At 51.8% G+C, this 20,182-nt stretch overlaps 1 pseudogene across 2 annotated transcripts; it reads right to left on the bottom strand.

Annotated features, from left to right (window-relative positions):
* Nucleotides 1–198: 198 nt before the first annotated feature.
* Nucleotides 199–19,794, bottom strand: LOC104672464 (annotated as a pseudogene). Of its 2 annotated transcripts, none has more exons than XR_004052807.1 (2): nt 18,969–19,794; nt 199–620 (listed from the first exon to the last, which is right to left on the bottom strand). The product of XR_004052807.1 is annotated as an ATP synthase subunit f, mitochondrial pseudogene, transcript variant X2 (transcript). The 2 variants fall into 2 exon arrangements; XR_004052806.1 differs by lacking the exon at nt 18,969–19,794 and adding an exon at nt 9,829–9,870.
* Between the last annotated feature and the right edge of the window lie 388 nt (nt 19,795–20,182).

The raw sequence follows: 20,182 nt of genomic DNA, 5'->3' as shown, positions 1-20,182 counted from the left end.
GGCCGATTTCCTTAGGAGCTCTGCCATCTCCCAGTGCCCCAAGCCATATTTTCCCCTTCCCAGGGCCTGTGCCCATCAATGCTGCCCATCTAGGAGAGAAACAAAATCTCTCTATACCATCTCCCACCAGCGTGTACTTCATGTCAGAAACTGGCAAGGCCCCTGGGCTGAAGTGAGCTCAGAATATTTGTGAAATTATTTTTTTTAACAGTCATCTTTTATTTGGAGGTTAATTCCCATCAGGATATGAAAGGATTCAGCAACAATCGAGATTGTGTTCCTCACGGAAGGGCTCGGGCCAAAGTCATGGGGTGGGGGGGTGTAGAGTGTGTCCTCTTCAGTAGTATTTGCGGAGCCGCTCCTGCTTGAGATGCTTGTAGGAAAGGCAGTAGCTGAAGAGCACATAGCATGCCAGCACCATGGTAACCCCTGAGATGCTCCCTTTTCTCACGTCAATGTACTTGTAGTACCAGTAGTAACCTCTTTGAAACACTCTGAAAATGCCACTAGGGCTGAAGTCCCGCATCAAGATCCAGCGTGGCAGCTCCCCCAGTTTGACCTCCAGAAGTTTCTTGTCCTTCACTGATACGACTGACGCCATCTTGGAGTCCTGGTGTCCGCTGTGCCGGGCCGCGCCGAAGTTATTTATTTATTTATTTATTTATTTATTTATTTATTTATTTATTTATTCCGTTTTGTTTTTTAATTGGACAGGGTCTTGAACTCCTGGGCTCAAGCAATCCTCCCACCTCAGCCTCCCTCTCAAAGTGCTGGGATTACGGACGTGAGCCACCATTCCTCATCCTGTTGAATTTTCACAGGGATTGTTCATCCTCACAGGGATTGTCTCCATTTTGCAGTTAAGAAATAGGCTGGGTGCAGTGGTTCATGTCCGTAATCCCAGCTCTTTGGGGGCTGAGGCAGGTGGATCCCTCGAGGTCAAGAGTTTGAGAACAGCCTGGCCAACATGACAAAACCCGTCTCTATTTTAAAAATACAAAAATTAGGCCGGGCGCGGTGGCTCAAGCCTGTAATCCCAGCACTTTGGGAGGCCGAGACGGGCGGATCACAAGGTCAGGAGATCGAGACCATCCTGGCTAACACGGTGAAACCCCGTCTCTACTAAAAATACAAAAAACTAGCCGGGTGAGGTGGCGGGCGCCTGTAGTCCCAGCTACTCCGGAGGCTGAGGCAGGAGAATGGCGTAAACCCGGGAGGCGGAGCTTGCAGTGAGCTGAGATCCGGCCACTGCACTCCAGCCTGGGCGACACAGCGAGACTCCGTCTCAAAAAAAAAAAAAAAAAAATTAGCTGGGTGTGGTGGCAAGCGCCTATAATCCCAGCTACTTGGGAGGCTGAGGCACTAGAATCTCTTGAAACAGGGAGGCGGAGGTTGCAGTGAGTTGAGATCGCGCCATTGCACTCCAGCCTGGGTGACAGAGCAAGATTCCGTCTCAAAGAAACAAACAAGAAATAGGCTCCAACTTAGATTACCTTAGATTCACAAAACTAGTAAGTGGTAAAGATTTTGACTTATGTCTGATTTTTTCATTTATTGATCCAAGTGATACTGGGCAGTGTCAGTTTTTGTCCACTGGAGAATAAATCACACACTGTCTGCCTTCCCAGAGTTGATGTCTCACATGCATTTGATACAATTGTAACTGCTATAGAAGAGTGATACAGGTTAAGGGTGGCAGGGGATGACCTTGCCACCTCTACTGCCACGCCACCACTGGGCTGGGGTAGGGGGGAAACAGTTCTGGGGTATCAGTGGGGTACGGGGCCTCCTCAGGCCCCTCACTCCCCAAACAGGCAACACTGAGCGCTCCCCAACTAAGTTGGTGAACTAGAAGCTCCCAGGACAAACATCCAACCTCTGGACAGGTCGCAGGAGGCCTGATGTCCAGCCCCTCCATGGGCCACTTCCCCTCTGTAGGGCCTATTGAGGGGAAGGAGGTCCCCATCCAGGATAATGAGGCCCTGGCCTGCCAGACACAGGGCCATTTGCAGGGGTTTCACTTTCTTCCATCCTGCCAGGCCAGGGAGAAGCCCACCTTGTCCCTGTATCCCTGTGTATAAGCTGATCACCCCGCCTTGGGCCCCACGGCAGGGGCAGGGTGGCCCTCACCTGCTCATTCCTGTTTCATGTAGACACAGGTCCCAACGCGGCAGGTGCCTGCTCCCACTCACTGTCATGCCGTCAGTGGAAGGTCCTGGGCGAGACCCAGCTCAGAAGCCAGACTCACCTTCCTGGCCCGGCCCATCCCTCTGAAGGTATAGATACTATGGATTTGAGGGAAAAAAAATTCTCCATGGCATAGACAGAAATCACTCATTCAGACATTCATGCCTTTGTTTATTCAGCGAACACTCACTGGCTCTGAAGAGGTGGAGGGGGAGACTTGGAGGGGTAAAGGGATCCAGGGGCCCCAGCCCTGCAGCAGGGGAAGAAAGAATATTCTAGTAGACTCAGTTCCTCTGAAAAAGGCTAATTTATTCCTTTGACAAACTATCCATGGGCATCCACTCTCTGCCCTGGGAACACAGGTGTGCCACCACCACACCAGGCTAATTTTTGTACTTTTTTTTTTTTTTTGAGACGATGTCTTGCACTGTTGCCCGGGCTGGAGTGCAGTGGTGCAATCTTGGCTCACTGCAACCTCCGCCTCCCGAGTTCAAGAGATTATCTTGCCTCAGCCTCCCCAGTAACTGACATTACAGGCGCGTGCCATCACGCCCAACTAATGTTTTGTGTTTTTAGTAGAGATGGGTTTTACTGTGTTAGCCAAGATGGTCTTGACCTCCTGACCTCGTGATTCGCCCGCCTCGGCCTCCCAAAGTGCGGGGATTACAAGCATAAGCCACCGCACCTGGCCAATTTTTGTACTTTTAGTAGAGACAGGGTTTCGCTATGTTGGCCAGGCTGGTCTCAAACTCCTGACCTCAGGTGATCCGCCCGCCTCGGCCTCCCAAAGAGCTGGGATTACAAGTGTAAGCCACCATGCCCGGCCAATTCTCTGCGTTTTTAATTTGGGGGATTTCACTATCAGAGAGAAGTAGGTTCTAGGTCCTTGAAGCTGCCGATTCACTGTGTAACTTTGAACCCCTCTTGACATCTGTCCCATTTGTACAACAGGGGACAGTGGGGCTTGGCCCCTGTCCAGCTAGGCCATTCAGGATGGTCCCTGTGCCTGCACCTCTTCTTGCCCCACTGGCTCCTGAGCCCTAGGGAGGGCCCTAGGAGGACCCTGTATGGTGGCACTTTTCCCAAAGATGTGAGGAAGTAATGATGGGTTGAGCCCTGGGCAGAACCATATACCATCAAGTGAGACCCCCCAACCCAAGACACAAGAACCTAGTCAAACTACTGCTGGGCTGTGGCAGGGCTGGGAAGTCCAGACAGGAGAAGAGTCTTGGCCCAGAGGCCCACACATCTGGGTTCTTTTTCTAGCTCTGCCCTGATTCACTATATTCCTTTTTTTTTTTTTTTTTTTTTGAGACAGGATCCTCCTCTGTCACTCAGGCTGGAGTGCAGTGACAGGATCATGGGTCACTGCAGTCGTGACCTCCCAGGCTCAAGCAATCCTCCTGCCTCAGTCTCCCGAGTAGCTAGGATTACAGGTGTAAGCCATGACACCCAGTTAATTTTTTACTTTTAATTTTTTGTAGAGACAGGGTCTTACTATGTTGTCCAGACTCGTCTCAAATTCCTGGGCTCAAGTGATCCTCATGCCTCCTAAAGTGCTGGGATTACAGGTATGAGCCACCTCGCCCAGCCTGATTCACTACACTATTTCTATTTTTATTTGCAATGGAGTCTTGCTCTGTCACCCAGGCTAGAGTGCAGTGGTGTAATCTTGGCTCACTGCAACCTCCGCCTCCCAAGTAGCTGGGATTATAGGTGCATGCCACCATGTCTGGCTAATTTTTGTATTTTCAGTAGAGACAGGGTTTCACCATATTGGCCAGGTCAGTCTAGAACTCCTGACCTCAAGTGATCTGCCTGCCTCAGCCTCCCAAAGTGCTGGGATTACAGTCATGAGCCACCGCGCCCGGCTTGATTCATTATATTAAACATTCAATATTCAGCTGAGGCGATGGCTCACGCTTGGAATCCTAGCACTTTGAGAGGTGGAGGCAGAAAGATTGCTTGAGCCCAGGAGTTTGAGACCATCCTGGGGAACATGGTGAGACTCCCATGTCTCTACAAAAAATAAAAAAATTAGCCAGCCATGGTGGCATATGCCTGCAGTCCCAGCTACTCAGGAGGCTGAGGTGGGAGGATGACTTGAGCCCAAGAGGTCAAGGAAGAAGTGAGATGTGATCGTGCCACTGCACTCCAGCCTGGGCAACAGCGTGAAACCCTGTCTCAAAAAACCTCCAAAATTCCACATTCAATATGGGACCCCCATAAACACTGGACAGTGTGCTAGGCATGAGGAAATAAGGGGCAACTGCAGACAAAATCCTTGCTCTCCTGAAACAATGTTCTATTAACTGAAAACAAACAAATAAATGAGAAAATGGCAGATGGTAAGATAATTACGACCAGTGACAGTGGCTAGTGACAAAGTGGACACTTATATTGGGTGGACAAGACAAGGCAGGCCTTCCCGAGAAGTGGGCTTTCAACCCGTGACCTGAAGCATACGATTCCTTGTCACATGCTTAACAGGGAGAAAAGCAGCAGGACCAGACACTTCCAAGGGCAAGAGGCAGGGACAGGATGGCAGGATGGTGGGTTCAGGGAAGAAAAGGCCAGCAGCAACAGGCAAGTGGCGCAGATGAGGTCGAAGGGGGTCCCAGGCCATAGCATGGGCCCTGCCTGAAGCCTGGATGCGAAGCTGGCATTTTCTCTTCAATATGCACTAAGTTTCTTGCCTCATGGTTGCATTATCTGTAGCTAGGAGCAGAGACAAGAAGAGAGCTTTCTCGGCCGGGCGTGGTGGCTCATACCTGTAATCCCAGCACTCTGGGAGGCTCAGGTGGGCGGATCACCTGAGGTCAGGAGTTCGAGACCAGCCTGTCCAACATGATAAAACCTCGTCTCTACTAAAAATACAGAAAATTCGCTGGGTGTGGTGGCACGTCCCTGTAGTCTCAGCTACATGGGAGGCTGAGGCAGAAGAATAGCATGAACCCGGGAGCCAGAGGTTGCAGTGAGCTGAGATCACACCATTGCACTTCAGAATGGTGACAGAGACTCCGTCTCAAAAAAAAAAAAAAAAGAAAAAAAGAGAGAGAGGAGAGAGAGAGAGCGCTTTCTCTCACATATTCAACTGCAGACCCTCTTGGAACCCTCCTTTATGCCAGGCCCAGAGCAAGGACCGCTGCAGGAGCAGACCCAGGCCCCTCCCTTGGAGGGGCCTTCTACTGGTGGAAGAGCTGGGAGAAGACAAACCCAGGTCTCATGACTTCAACACCACATCAGGTCCACAGCAGGAGGAGGCCCAGGAGCTCTAGGCACCCAGAGGAGGCTCCCATGTGGCCCTGGAAGGCTTTTCAGAGGATTGACAGAAGCTAGTAGGTGAAGAATTTGAAGGGGAACAGCACTTATGCCAAGTGCTTCTGGGTGAGTTGCAGGGTAACATGACACCTGGACTTGGCATTGAGGGGGCCTTAGGGAGTCCGAAGAGAGGGGAAGGGGAGTGAGACTAAGGTGCACAGGAGTGAAGGGTGAAGTCAAGGGCACAGCAAGTGTAACTGACTCTTTCAACAAACCACAGAGGTTTTGAGAAGGCAGAAATGTAAAACCCCTCACAAAGTGCTGAGATTACAGGCTTGAGCCATCGCACCCCGCCTAAAACCACAATGAACATAACTATTAAAACAGCTAAAATGAAAGAGACTGTCCACAGCAAATGCTGGTCAAGATGTGCAGGAATTAGTAACTTTATATACTGCTCATGGGAATGAAAAATGGTACAACCATTTTGGAAGATAATTTGGAAGGGAGGCTTTTTTTTTTTTTTTTAACACAGAGTCTCGATCTGTTGCCCAGGTTAGAGTGTAGTGGCTCGATATCAGCTCACTGCAACCTCCACCTCTCGGGTTTAAGCAATTCTCCCTACCTCAGCCTCCCAGGTAGCTGGGATTACAGGCGCCTGCCACCGGGCCACTTAATTTTTTTCTATTTTTAGTAGAGATGGGGTTTTGCCATGTTGGCTAGGCTGGTCTTGAACTCCTGACCTCAGGTGATCCGCCTGCCTCGGCCTCCCAAAATGTTGGGGTTACAGGCGTGAGCCACCGCACCTGGCCAGAAGGGAAGTTTTGTTTGTTTGTTTGTTTTTGTTTGTTTGTTTTGAGACGGAGTCTCGCTCTGTCGCCCAGGCTGGAGTGCAGTGGCCAGATCTCAGCTCACTGCAAGCTCCGCCTCCCGGGTTCACGCCATTCTCCTGCCTCAGCCTCCTGAGTAGCTGGGACTGCAGGCGCCCGCCACCTCGCCCGGCTAGTTTTTTGTATTTTTTAGTAGAGACGGGGTTTCACCGTGTTAGCCAGGATGGTCTCGATCTCCTGACCTCATGATCCGCCCGCCTCAGCCTCCCAAAGTGCTGGGATTACAGGCTTGAGCCACCGCACCCGGCCGGGAAGTTTCTTTTCTTTTGTTTTTGTTTTTGTTTTCTTTTTGAGATGGAGTCTTGCTCTGTCGCCCAGGCTGGAGTGCAGTGGTGCGATCTCAGCTCACTGCAAGCTCTGCCTCCTGGGTTCACGCCATTCTCCTGTCTCGGCCTCCCAAGTAGCTGGGACTACAGGTGCCCGCCACCACACCCAGCTAATTTTTTGTATTTTTAGTAGAGACGGGGTTTCACCGTGTTAGCCAGGATGGTCTCGATCTCCTGACCTCGTGACCCGCCCACCTCGGCCTCCCAAAGTGCTGGGATTACAGGCTTGAGCCACCATACCTGGCCGGGAAGTTGCTTTGTTGTTGTTGTTGTTGTTGTTGAGACGGAGTCTTGCTCTATCGCCCAGGCTGGAGTGCAGTGGCCAGATCTCAGCTCACTGCAAGCTCCGCCTCCCGGGTTTACGCCATTCTCCTGCCTCAGCCTCCCAAGTAGCTGGGACTACAGGCGCCCGCCACCTCGCCCGGCTAGTTTTTTTGTATTTTTTTTAGTAGAGACGGGGTTTCACTGTGTTAGCCAGGATGGTCTCTATCTCCTGACCTCGTGATCCGCCCGTCTCGGCCTCCCAAAGTGCTGGGATTACAGGCTTGAGGAAGTTTCTTAAAAAGTTAAACATACAGCCAGACATGGTGGCTCATGTTGGTAATACCAGTACTTTGGGAGGTCAAGGCGGGAGGATTGTTTGAGCCCAAGGAGTTCAAGACCAGCCTGTGCAACACAGTGAGGAGATCTTGCCTCTACAAAAAATGGTCAGGTGTGGTGGCTTATACCTGTAATCCTACCACTTTGAGAGGCTGAGGTGGGAGGATCACTTAAGCCCAGGAGTTCAAGATCAGCCTGGGCAACATGGCAATATGGCAACATGGCAAGACCCCATCTCTACAAAAACTTAAAACATTAGTGGGCTGGCCGGGTGCAGTGGCTCACGCCTGTAATCCCAGCACTTTGGGAGGCCGAGGTGGGCAGATCACAAGGTCAAGAGATCAAGACAATCCTGGCCAACATGGTGAAACCCTGTCTCCACTAAAAATATTTTTTAAAAAAATTATCCGGGCATGGTGGCATGCGCCTGTAATCCCAGCTACTCAGGAGGCTGAGCGGGGAGAATCACTTGAACCCGGGAGGTGGAGGTTGCAGTGAGCCGAGATCATGCCACTACCCTCCAGCCTGGAGACAGAGCAAGACTCCATCTCAAAAAAAATAATAATAATAATGGGCTGGGTGTGGTGGCTCACGCCTGTAATCCCAGCACTTTGGGAGCCCAAGGCAGGCAGATCACAAGGTCAGGAGTTTGAGACCAGCCTGGTCAAAATGGTGAAATCTCGTCTCTACTAAAAATACAAAAATTAGCCGAGCATGGTGGTGTGTCCCAGCTACTTGGGAGGCTGAGGCAGGAGAATCGCTTGAGCCCGGAAGGAAGTACAGACTAGGCGACAGAACAAGACTCTGTCTCAAAAAAACAACAACAAAAAAACAATAGTGAGGTGTTATGGCTGGCACCTGTGGTCCCAGCTACTTGGGAGGCTGTGAGAGGACTGCTTGAGACTGGGATGTTAAGGCTGCAGTGGGCCACTGCACTACAGCCTGAGTGACAGAGTAAGATCTGGGCTCAAAAAGAAGTTACACATGTATCATGTGATATAGCCATTCCACTCCGATCTCATAAGAAAAGGAAACAGGCTGGGCACGGTGGCTCACGCCTGTAATCCCAGCACTTTGGGAGCCCAAGGTGGGTGGATCGTGAAGTCAAGAGATCGAGACCATCCTGGCCAACATGGTGAAACCCTATCTCCACTAAAAATACAAAAATTAGCTGGGTGAGGTAGCACGCACCTGTAGTCTCAGCTACTCGAGAGGCTGAGGCAGGAGAATCGCTTGAACCTGGGAGGCGCAGGTTGCAGTGAGCCAATATCAAGCCACTACACTCCAGCCTGGCGACAGAGCGAAGACTCTGTCTCAAAACAAACCAAAACAAAACAAAACAAAAACGGCCGGGCGCGTGGCTCAAGCCTGTAATCCCAGCACTTTGGGAGGCCGAGACGGGTGGATCACAGAGATCGAGACCATCCTGGCTAACATGGTGAAACCCCGTCTCTACTAAAAAATAGAAAAAAACTAGCCGGGCGACGTGGCGGGCGCCTGTAGTCCCAGCTACTCGGGAAGCTGAGGCAGGAGAATGGCGTAAACCCGGAAGGCGGAGCTTGCAGTGAGCTGAGATCCGGCCACTGCGCTCCAGCCTGGGTGACAGAGCAAGACTCCGTTTCAAAACAAAACAAAACAAAACAAAACAAATTAGCCGGACGTAGGAGTGCACGCCTGGAGTCCCAGCCACTCAGGAAGCTGAGGCAGGAGAATTGCTTGAACCAAGGAGGTGGAGGTTGCAGTGAGCCGAGAACATGCCACTGTACTATACAGCCTGAGCAACAGAGTGAGACGCAAAACTCCGTCTCAAATTAAAAAAAAAAAAGAAAGAAAAAGAAATAAGGCCGAGCGCTGTGGCTCATGCCTGTAATCTCAGCACTTGGGGAGGCCGAGGCAGGCCGATCACCTGAGGTCAGGAGTTCGAGACCAGCTAGCCAACATGGTGAAATCCCGTCTCTACTAAAATACAAAAATTAGCCGGGCGTGGTGGCCGGTGCCTGTAATCCCAGCTATATGGGAGGCTGAGGCAGGAGAATCACTTGAACCCAGGAGGCAGAGATTGCAGTGAGCCAAGAGAGCACCACTGCACTCCAGCCTGGGCAACAAGAGAGTGAGACTCTGTCTCAAAAAAAAAAAAAAAAAAGAAAAGAAAAAGGGGGAAGGAAATAAATGTTATGTCCTTATAAAGACTTGCATGCAAGGCCAGGTGCATGCAAGTCTTTGTGAGGTGCCGTGGCTCATGCCTATAATCCCAAGTATTTGGCAGGCCGAGGTAGGAGTATCATTTGGGTCTAGGAGTTTGAGACCAGCCTGGGCAACATAGCAAGACCCTATCTCTACAGAATTTTTTTCTTTTTTTTTTTTTTTTTTGAGATGCAGTTTCGTTCTGTCGCCCAGGCTGGAGTGCAATGGCATGATCTCGGCTCACTGCAATCTCTGCCTCCCAGATTCAAGCAATTCTCCTGCCTCAGCCTCCCGAGTAGCTGGAATTATAGGCACACACACCACCAAGCCCAGCTAAACCACAAAAACATTTTAAAAATTTAGCCAGGTATGGTGCCTACCTGTAGTCCCAGATACTTCAGAGCTGAGCGGGGAGGATCACTTGAGCCCAGAAGGTTGAGGATGCAGTGAGCCATGATCATACCGCTGCACTCCACCCTAGGGAATCGAATGAGTCCCTGTCTCAAAGAAAAATAAAATGACTTATATGCAAATGTTCATACTAGCCTTATTTGTTATGGCCCCAAACTGGAAACACCCAAATATCCTTCAATGGGTGAATGGTTGAACCAAAGCTGTCACATCTATACTATGGAATACCACTCCTGATGAAAACAAATTAACTGCTGACACACACAACATGGCTGGATCTCAAAATAATAATGCTGAGTAAAAGCCACACCTTTAAAAAAATTCTTTTTTGAGATGGAGTCTTACTCTGTTACCCAGGCTGGAGTGCAGTGGCGTAATCTCAGCTCACTCACTGCAACCTCCACCTCCCAGGTTCAAGTGACTCTCCTGCCTCAGCTTCCTGAGTAGCTGGGACTACAGGCACACGACAGCATGCATGGCTAATTTTTGTATTTTTAGTACAGATGGGGTTTCAACACGTTGGCCAGGCTGGTCTCGAACTTGTGGCCTCAGGTGAACTGCCTGCCTTGGCCTCCCAAAGTGCTGGAATTACAGGTGTGTGTTACCACGCCCCGCCAAAGAAAATTTTTTTTTCTTTCTTTTTTTTTTTTTGAGACAGAGTCTCGCTTTATCGCCCAGGCTGGAGTGCAGGGGCCAGATCTCAGCTCACTACAAGCTCCGCCTTCCGCGTTTACGCCATTCTCCTGCCTCAGCCTCCGAGTAGCTGGGACTACAGGTGGCCGCCTGGCTAGTTTTTTTTTTTTTAGTAGAGGTGGGGTTTCACCGAGTTAGCCAGGATGGTCTCGATCTCCTGACCTCGTGATCCGCCCGTCTCGGCCTCCCAAAGTGCTGGGATTACAGGCTTGAGCCACCGCGCCTGGCCTTTTCTTTTCTTTCGAGACAGAGTCTTATTCTTGTTGACCAGGCTGGAGTGAAATGGCGCGATCTCAGCTCACTGCAACCTCCACCTTCCAGGTACAAGTGATTCTCCTGCCTCAACCTCCCAAGTAGCTCGGATTACAGGCATGTGCTACCACGCCCGGCTAATTTTTCTGTACTTAATAGAGACCGGGTTTCACCATGTTAGTCAGGCTGGTCATGAACTCCTGACTTCAGGTGTTCCACCTGCCTCATCCTCCCAAAGTGCTGGGATTACAGGTGTGTGCCACCGCACCTGGCCCAAAAAAATTTTAAGTAGAGATGAAGTCTGTGTTTCCCAGGCTGGTCTCAAACTCCTGGACTGACGTGATCCTCCCACCACAGCCTCCTAAAGTGTTGGGATCACATGTGTGAGCTACCATGCCTGGCTGAAAGCCACACCTTAAAAGAAAAATAAGTAGGTACTATCTGATTCCATGTATAGAAAATGCAAATTCACCTACAGTGAAGGAAAGCAGATGAGTGGCTGCTTGGGGACACAAGGATGGGGGCGTCAAGCAGGAGGGATTTAAACAGGGGAATATGTAATCCTAGCACTTTAGGAAGCCAAAGTGCTCAGGAGTTCAAGACCAGCCTGGGCAAGACAATGAAACACCATCTCTACAAAAAATATAAAAATTAGCTGGGCATGGTGGCACATGCCTGCAGTCCCAGCTACTTGGGGGCTGAGGTGAGAGGATCACCTGCACCTGGGAGGTAAAGGTTGCAGTGAGCTGAGATCAAGCCACTGTACTCCAGCCTGGGCAACAGAGTGAGACCTGTCTCAAAAAATAATAATAATAATTTTTTACTGGCAGGGAATAACGAAACTTGGAGGTGAGAGATATAGTCATTACCGTGATTGTAGTGATGGTTTCATGGGTATACAACAGGTCAAAATTCATTAAATTATAGTTTTATTTATTTTATTTTTTGAGACTTTCGCTCTTATTGTCCAGGCTGGAGTGTAATGGTGCTCACTGCAACCTCTGCCTCCCAGGTTCAAGCAATTCTACTGCCTTAACCTCCCAAGTACCTGGGATTACAGGCATGTGCCACCATGTCCGGCTCATTCTGTATTTTTAGTAGATTTTCAGGGTTTCATCATGTTGGTCAGGCTAGTCTCTAACTCCTGACCTCAGGTGATCCGTCCACCTCAGTCTCCCAAAGTGCTGGCATTACAATGTAAGCCACCGCACCCGGACATTTTTATTTATTTAAAAAAATATATATATGTATATATGTATGTGTATATATACACACACACACACACACACATATATATATATATTTTTTCCAGATGGAGCCTCACACGGTCGCTCAGGCTGGAGTGCAGTGGCACAATCTCGGCTCACTGTAAGCTCCACCTCCCAGGTTCACGCCATTCTTTCCTGCCTCAGCTGTCCCAAGTCCCTAGCTGGGACTACAGGCGCCCTGCTAGTTTTTTGTATTTTTAGTAGAGATGGGGTTTCACTGTGTTAGCCAAGATGGTCTCGATCTCCTGACCTCGTGATTCACCCACCTCAGCCTCCCAAAGTACTGGGATTACAGGTGTGAGCCACCGCGCCCAGCCTATACCTACATATTTTAATTTAAGATGGGGGCCTTACTCTGTCACCCAGGCTGGAGTGCAGTGGCATAATTACACCTCACTGCAGCCTGGAACTCCCGGGCTCAGGAGATCCTCTCACCTCAGCCTCCCAAGTAACTGGGACTACATACAGGTCAGGTGTGCACCACCATGCCTGGCTCGATTTATAATTTCTTTCTTTCTTTCTTTCTTTTTTTTTTTGAGAACAGTTTTGCTCCTGTTGGCCAGGCTGGAGTACAATGACACCATCTGGGCTCACCGCAACCTCCACCTCCCAGGTTCAAGCGATTCTCCAGCCTTAGCCTCCCGAGTAGCTGGGATTACAGGCATGCGCCACCACGCCTGGCTAAATTTTTGTATTTTTACTAGAGACGGGGTTTCATCATGTTGGTCAGGCTGGTCTCGAACTCCTGACCTCAGGTGATCCGCCTACCTCGACCTCCCAAAGTGCTGGGATTACAGGCGTGAGCCACTGCACCCAGCCCCGAATGACAATTCTTGAGTATGTATAGCATACATGTCAATCATTCCTCAATAAAGCTATTAAAAAAGAAAAAGCAGACATACTGGAATGTATTGACATACTGGAATGACGGAAACGGCCAACCAACATTCATGGTTCACTCAATTAATATTTACTGAGCCCCTACTATGTGCCAGAGTCTGTTCTCAGCACTGGAGTCGCAGCAGAACCAAAAGTCCCTGCCCCTGCCAGCCTTACTAATTCTGGTGGGCAAGATAAACAGTAAATATAAGGAAACAAGAAAAATCCGTGTGGAGATTTGTCCTCAGGGAAACAAAACAGCTGTCCTCTAAAAGGGTGGGGGTCAGGGAGGGTGTCTCTGAGTAGCCAGTAGTTAAACTGAGACCTGGAACATACAAAGGAGCCCTTTTTTTTAATATTTTTTTTTTTTTTTTTTTTTTGAGATGGAGTCTCACTCTGTCGCCCAGGCTGGAGTGCAGTGGCACGATCTCTGCTCATTGCAAGCTCCGCCTCCCGGGTTTACACCATTCTCCTACCTCAGCCTCCTGAATAGCTGGGACTATAGGTGCCGGCCACCATGCCCAGCTAATTTTTTGTATTTTTTAGTAAAGACGGGGTTTCACCATGTTAGCCAGGATGGTCTTGATCTCCCGACCTCATGATCTTCCACCTTGACCTCCCAAAGTGCTGGGGTTACAGGCATGAGCCACTGTGCCCGGCCTTTTTTTTTTTTTTTTTTTTTTTTGAGATAGAGTTTCACTCTTGTTGCCCAGGCTGGAGTGCAATGGTGCGATCTCCGCTCACTGCAACCTCTACCTCCTGGGTTCAAGAGATTCTCCTGTCTCAGCCTCCTGAGTAGCTGGGATTAGAGGCATGCACCATCATGCCCAGCTAATTTTGTATTTTTTAGTAGAGATGTGGTTTCTCTGCGTTGGTTAGGCTGGTCTCGAACTCCCGACCTCAGGTGATCCACCCGCCTCGGCCTCCCAAAGTACTGGGATTATAGGTGTGAGCCACTGTGCCCGGCCAAGCCGCTCTTTATTTATTTATAGAGATAGGATCTGGCTCTGTTGCCCAGGCTGGAGTGCAGTGGTGGGATGACCACTCACTGCAGCCTCAACTTCCCAGGCTCAGGTGACCCTTCCACCTGAGTACCACTGAGTAGTACTCAGAAGCTACTCAGCCTTCTGAGTAGCTGGGATTACAGGTATGCGCCACTATGCCACCCTAATTTTTGTATTTTTTGTAGAGACGGGGTTTCACCATGTTGCCCAGGCTGGTCTTAAACTCCTGGGTTCAAGGGATCTTGCCACCTTGGTCTCCCAAAGTACTGGGATCACAGGCATGAGCCACTGCCCCTTCCCCTGAGACTGCTCCCCCACCCTTACTTTTCTCCACTCCTCAGCCCCTTCCCGCAGAGTCTTAGCTCATGCGTGTGCAGCTTTGTGTGAATCCCACTCTCTCTATGCAGTTCAGATTTTTTTTTTTTTTTTTTTTTTTTTGAGGCAGAGTCTGGCTCTGTCGCCCAGGCTGGAGTACAGTAGCCGGATCTCAGCTCACTGCAAGCTCCGCCTCCCGGGTTTACGCCATTCTCCTGCCTCAGCCTCCCGAGTAGCTGGGACTACAGGCGCCTGCCCCCACGCCCGGCTAGCGTTTTATATTTTTTAGTAGAGACGGGGTTTCACCGTGTTAGCCAGGATGGTCTCGATCTCCTGACCTAGTGATCCGCCCATCTCGGCCTCCCAAAGTGCTGGGATTACAGGCTTGAGCCACCGCGCCCGGCCGCAGTTCAGTTTTCTTATCCATAAAGATGGGAGTCAAGTCTGTGTCCAGCTCACCTGGGCACTAGGCTCCCACACAGCTGACTCTCTGTGTAAGGGGGCCTCTCCCCTTGGCTCAGCTGGCATTTTGGGACACGCAGAGCAAACATACCAAAGGCAGAAAAACAGCATCTCAGCAGCCCAGCTGGCTTGTCCTGAGGAGCATCCTGGGGAGTCTGTCCCCTGGGACTAGGGGTATCTTCTGAAGAGACGGCAGGGCTTGGAGGGGGGCACCCCTCCTAACCAGGGCTCAAAGTGAGGCAGGAGGAGCTGAGGCACTACCCTCAGAGCTGCTTCCATGAGCGCAGCTCTGTCCTGCTCATACCAGGGCTAGGGACAGGCCAAGTTGGCCCGAGGCCCAGAGAGGCAGGGAGGGAGGTCAGCGCCACAGTTGGGGGTGGGCCTGCTTGGCCCTCTCTCTGGACACAATGTCCTGGACTGCTCCACAGCTTGGCTGGCCAACAGGGAACAGTGGCTGGCAGAGGGCACGGGCAGCCAGCCGACTGGAGGCAGGCAGCCCAGCCTGAGCAAAGGGCTTGTTCTTACAACCTGTCCTGCCACCTTGGGCAAGGAGAGGGCCAGCTTTCTGGAGGCAGGGAACCTCAGCAGTCACTCTCTTCCTCTTGCCTCAGTTTCCCCAGATCATGAACAACTGCCATCATTTGAGCTGTTCTATAAGAATATTGAATCTTACAAATGCTGCCTTAGCACCTTGCTGGCTGTGTGACCTTGGCCATGGCACCACTCTGAAACCCAGATCTTCACTGGGTGTGAATGCATGGGCAGCTTTTAGAACAGTAACGCTCACACGGAGAGTGCTTAATGGAGTAAAGTATGCTAGTACTGCCACATTAACAAACAATAATAACATTTATTTATTTATTTAATTTTATTTATTTATTTTTTGAGACGGAGTCTCCCTCTGTTGCCCAGGCTGGAGTGCAGTGGCCGGATCTTGGCTCACTGCAAGCTCCGCCTCCCGGGTTTACGCCATTCTCCTGCCTCAGCCTCCCCAGTAGCTGGGACTACAGGCGCCCGCCACCTCGCCCGGCTAGTTTTTTTGTATTTTTTAGTAGAGACGGGGTTTCACCGTGTTAGCCAGGATGGTCTCGATCTCCTGACCTCGTGATCCGCCCATCTTGGCCTCCCAAAGTGCTGGGATTACAGGCTTGAGCCACCGCGCCCGGCCTAACATTTATTTATTAAGGGCATCATGTGTGCCCAGAATTTCATCTGTATTGTCCCAAATACTGGCAGCAACTTGGCAGACATGTCTTAACACTGACTTTTTTTTTTTTTTTTTTTTTTTTTTTTGAGACGGAGTCTCCCTCTGTTGCCCAGGCTGGAGTGCAGTGGCCGGATCTCAGCTCACTGCAAGCTCCGCCTCCCGGGTTGACGCCATTCTCCTGCCTCAGCCTCCCGAGTAGCTGGGACTACAGGCGCCCGCCACCTTGCCCGGCTAGTTTTTTTTGTATTTTTTAGTAGAGATGGGGTTTCACCATGTTAGCCAGGATGGTCTTGATCTCCTGACCTTGTGATCCGCCCGTCTCGACCTCCCAAAGTGCTGGGATTGCAGGCTTGAGCCACCGCGCCCAGCCATTTATTTTTATTTATTTATTATTTACTTATTTTGAGACAGGGTCTTTCTCTGTCACCCAGGCTAGAGTGCTCACTGAAGGCTTGGCTTCCTGGTTTCAAGCGATCCTCCTACCTCAGCCTTCCAAGTAGCTGGGACCACAGGACTGCACCACCACGCCCGGCTGATTTTTAAATTTTTGATAGAGAAGGGGTTTCCCTATGTTGTCCAGGATGCTCTCAAAACTCCTGGGCTCAAGCGATCTGCCTGCCTCGGTCTCCCAAAGTGCTGGGATTACAGGCATGAGCCACCATGCCCGGTCAACACTGTGATTTTTTATTTTTATTATTATTATTTCATTTTATTTATTTTGAGACGGAGTCTCACTGTGTCGCCAGGCTGCAGTGCAGTGGCGTGATCTCGGCTCACTGCAACCTCTGCCTCCCAACTTCAAGCAATTCTCTTGCCTCAGCCTCCCAGGTAGCTGGGACTACAGGCAAACACCACCATGCCTGGCTTTTTTTTTTTTTGAGACGGAGTCTCGCTCTGTCACCCAGGCTGGACTGCTGTGGCCGGATCTCAGCTCACTGCAAGCTCCGCCTTCCGGGTTCACGCCATTCTCCTGTCTCAGCCTCCCGGGTAGCTGGGACTACAGGCGCCGCCACGTCGCCCGGCTAGTTTTTTTTGTAGTTTTTTTAGTAGAGACGGGGTTTCACCGTGTTAGCCAGGATGGTCTCGATCTCCTAACCTCGTGATCCGCCCGTCTCGGCCTCCCAAAGTGCTGGGATTACAGGCTTGAGCCACCGCGCCCGGCCCTCCTGGCTAACTTTTGTAGTTTTAGTAGAAATGGGGTTTCACCATGTTGGCCAGGATGGTGTCAATCTCTTGATCTCGTGATCCACCTGCCTCAGCCTTCCAAAGTGCTTGGATTACAGGTGTGAGGTGCCGCGCCCATTTTATTTTTTTGAGATGGAGTCTCACTCTGTCACCCAGGGTGGAGTGCAATGGCGTGATCTCGGCTCACTGCAACCTCCACCTCCTAGGTTCAAGCGATTCTCATGCCTCAGCCTCCTTGAACTTCCGACCTCAGGTGATCCGCCCACCTCAGCCTCCCAAAGTGCTGGAATTACAGGCGTGAGCCACCACGCCCAGCCTAATATTTGTACTTTTAGTAAAGATGGGGTTTCACCACGTTGGCCAGGCGGGTCTCGAACTCCTGACCTTGGGTGATCCACCCACCTTGACCTCCTAAAGTGCTGGGATTACAGGCGTGAGCCACTGCGCCCAACCAACACTGTGATTTTTTTTTTTTTTTTTTTGAGTCGGAGTCTTGCTCTGTCAACCAGGCTGGAGTGCAGTGGTGTGATCTCGGCTCATCGCAAGCTCCGCTTCCCGGGTTCACGTCATTCTCCTGCCTCAGCCTCCTAAGTAGCTGGGACTACAGGCGCCCGCCACCACGCCCAGCTAATTTTTTGCATTTTTAGTAGAGACAGGGTTTCACCGTGTTAGCTAGGATGGTCTCCATCTCCTGACCTCATGATCCACCTGCCTCGGCCTCCCAAAGTGCTGGGATTACAGGCGTGAGCCACCGCACCCGGCCTCAGACTTTGAACATGGACAGTCATTGGCCAGTGGAGATAGGGTAACTCCCAGTTTTCCCACTAAAGCCTGGGTCCCCTCAGTTTCCAGCAAAGCAGGATGATTGGTCACCCTGCCTGGAAGAGCGACTCCACCTCTTGGTTTCCTCAACTGTCAAAGGCGGGGCTGGTGCTGTGTGGCCTGGACACTAATTCTCCCTTCATATGTTTGCTCAAAGGTAAAATGAGGCCGGGTGCGGTGCCTCACGCCTGTAATCCCAGCACTTTGGGAGGCTGAGGCAGGAGGATCACTTGAGGTCAAGAGTTAAAGACCAGCCTGGCCAACATGGCAAAACCCCATGTCTAATAAAAATACAGAAATTAGCTGGGTGTGTTGGTGCATACCTATAGTCCCAGCTACTCAGGAGGCTGAGGCAGGAGAATCGCTTGAACCCAGGAGGTGGAGGTTGCAGTGAACTGAGGTCACACCACTGCACTCCAGCCTGGGCAACGGAGCAAGACTGTCCTCAAAAAAAAAAAAAAAAAAAGGTAAAATGAGCATAAAGCCCTGGGCTCATGTCCAGGCCAATTTGTGGGAGCAGGGAGAGTGACATTTCATCTCATGCTGGCAGGGGCCAAGCAGGAGGGAAGGGAAGAAGATATGTTATCTATGCCCAAGGAAGAGATGAAGAGACTGAGGTTCCCAGTGTCTGAGGAGCTCAGAGAAGGCCTGGGCAGATACCTTCCTCATCTCACAGCTTGTCCTCCTAGATGCTCGAAACGGGCTCTGGGTGAGCTACCTCAGTAAGACGATGAATGGGACCGCAAGGGACCCTCAGATGCTTCTAGGGTCTTGTACGGAGGGTGACAGGGAAGCACCCACTCCCCACCACCACCAGGCCACAAAGCACCAGCCGCATCTGCAGCTCCTGGGCCACAGGGCAGGCCTACACCACGTGTTCCCAGGGCAAAGGCCAAGGTCCACAGGGAGCTGACTGGCCCAGCTGGGCACCACCTAACCAGGCCCAGGTCTGGCGCTGTGGCAGGCCTCTGGCAGGGAGGGTTAGATAAGGAGAGTTCACAGCTACCTGGCTAAGTACTCACCGGGTGTCGACATGCTGCTGTTCTTCCCCACCACACTAGAAGGAAGGGGCCATTTTAGACTGGTGGGGACACTGAGGCTCGGAGAGGCGAAATCTGCCCAAGGTCACCCAGAGGAAGGTGGAGAAACCAGCCCCTACTGAGCGTCACTGCCCGATTTTATAATTTAAGGCACATGGTGGCCCAGGCACAAATGGTTGTGGGTGGAGCGGCCACGGAAGGCTCCAGGGCCCCCAGAGTCCAGGCCAGGGAGGAAGAACGCCGTACACAGGCGGAAGCCGAGTCCCCCAGGCGGACCTGGGGCTCCCCCCGCAGTCCGGGCTCCCCTAGGGACCCAAGAATCCTAGGGAGGACGGTCACAGCCACCCCCTGCGGGCACCACTCGCCATGCTCTGCTGGAAAAGGGTCTCAGTTTCCCTTTAGGCGCAAAGCTGAACGCGGAGGAACCCAGGCAGGCAAGGCGGCGTCGGTGGAGCGGCCCGGGTCCGCGAGGGAAGGCGTGAGGGGGGGTTACGTAACGGACGGCGCGGGGCGTCAGCGCGGGTCGGGGAGGGGCAGCGCCGGGGCGCCCCCTCCCCGAATAGCGCGCCTGTTCAGTCCTTGTGACACCGGCGCGACCCCCTCCGCGCCCGTCGTGCCGGCCGCCAAGCCAGCCGGGACAGGGGGCGGGGAGGACACCTGCCGGCAGCGAGTCCCGGGCTGACTCCCCATGGCCGCGCGGGGTGTGGAGAGAAGCCTGGCGGGGGGGGGGGCCTCTCGCCTCCGGCGCCCACCGAGTGGGCGGCCCCGACCGCTCTGCGGCCTTTTAAGGCCCACACGCCCTTTGCCCTCCCCGGGGACCTGGCATCTTCACACTTCCCGCCCGGGCCGCAGCTTCGAGACCGCTGAACCCTCTTCCTTCTCCTCCTTGTCTTCCTCCTCCTCCTCGGACTTCACTTCCACGAGGGACTTCCGCCCCGGGGCCGGCCGCAAGCTCTTCCCCATTGAGCGCGTCTTCTGCCCCCGAGGCCCCGCGACAGCCACCCCCCCCCCCCCCACCCGCCCTACCTCAAGGCTGGGTGTTATTTTTATTGTTTTTATTTTTGAGACGGAGTTTCGCTCTTGTTGCCCAGGCTGGAGAGAAATGGCGCGACCTCGGCTCACCGCAACCTCTGCCTCCCGGATTCAAGCGATTCACCTGCCCCAGCCTCCCGAGTAGCTGTGAATTACAGGCATGC

The sequence above is a fragment of the Rhinopithecus roxellana genome, chromosome 13 (genome assembly GCF_007565055.1).
Source record: "Rhinopithecus roxellana isolate Shanxi Qingling chromosome 13, ASM756505v1, whole genome shotgun sequence".
Taxonomy (NCBI): domain Eukaryota; kingdom Metazoa; phylum Chordata; class Mammalia; order Primates; family Cercopithecidae; genus Rhinopithecus; species Rhinopithecus roxellana.
Note: the sequence above shows the minus strand (reverse complement) of the source record. Positions and strands in the feature narration are given on the sequence as shown.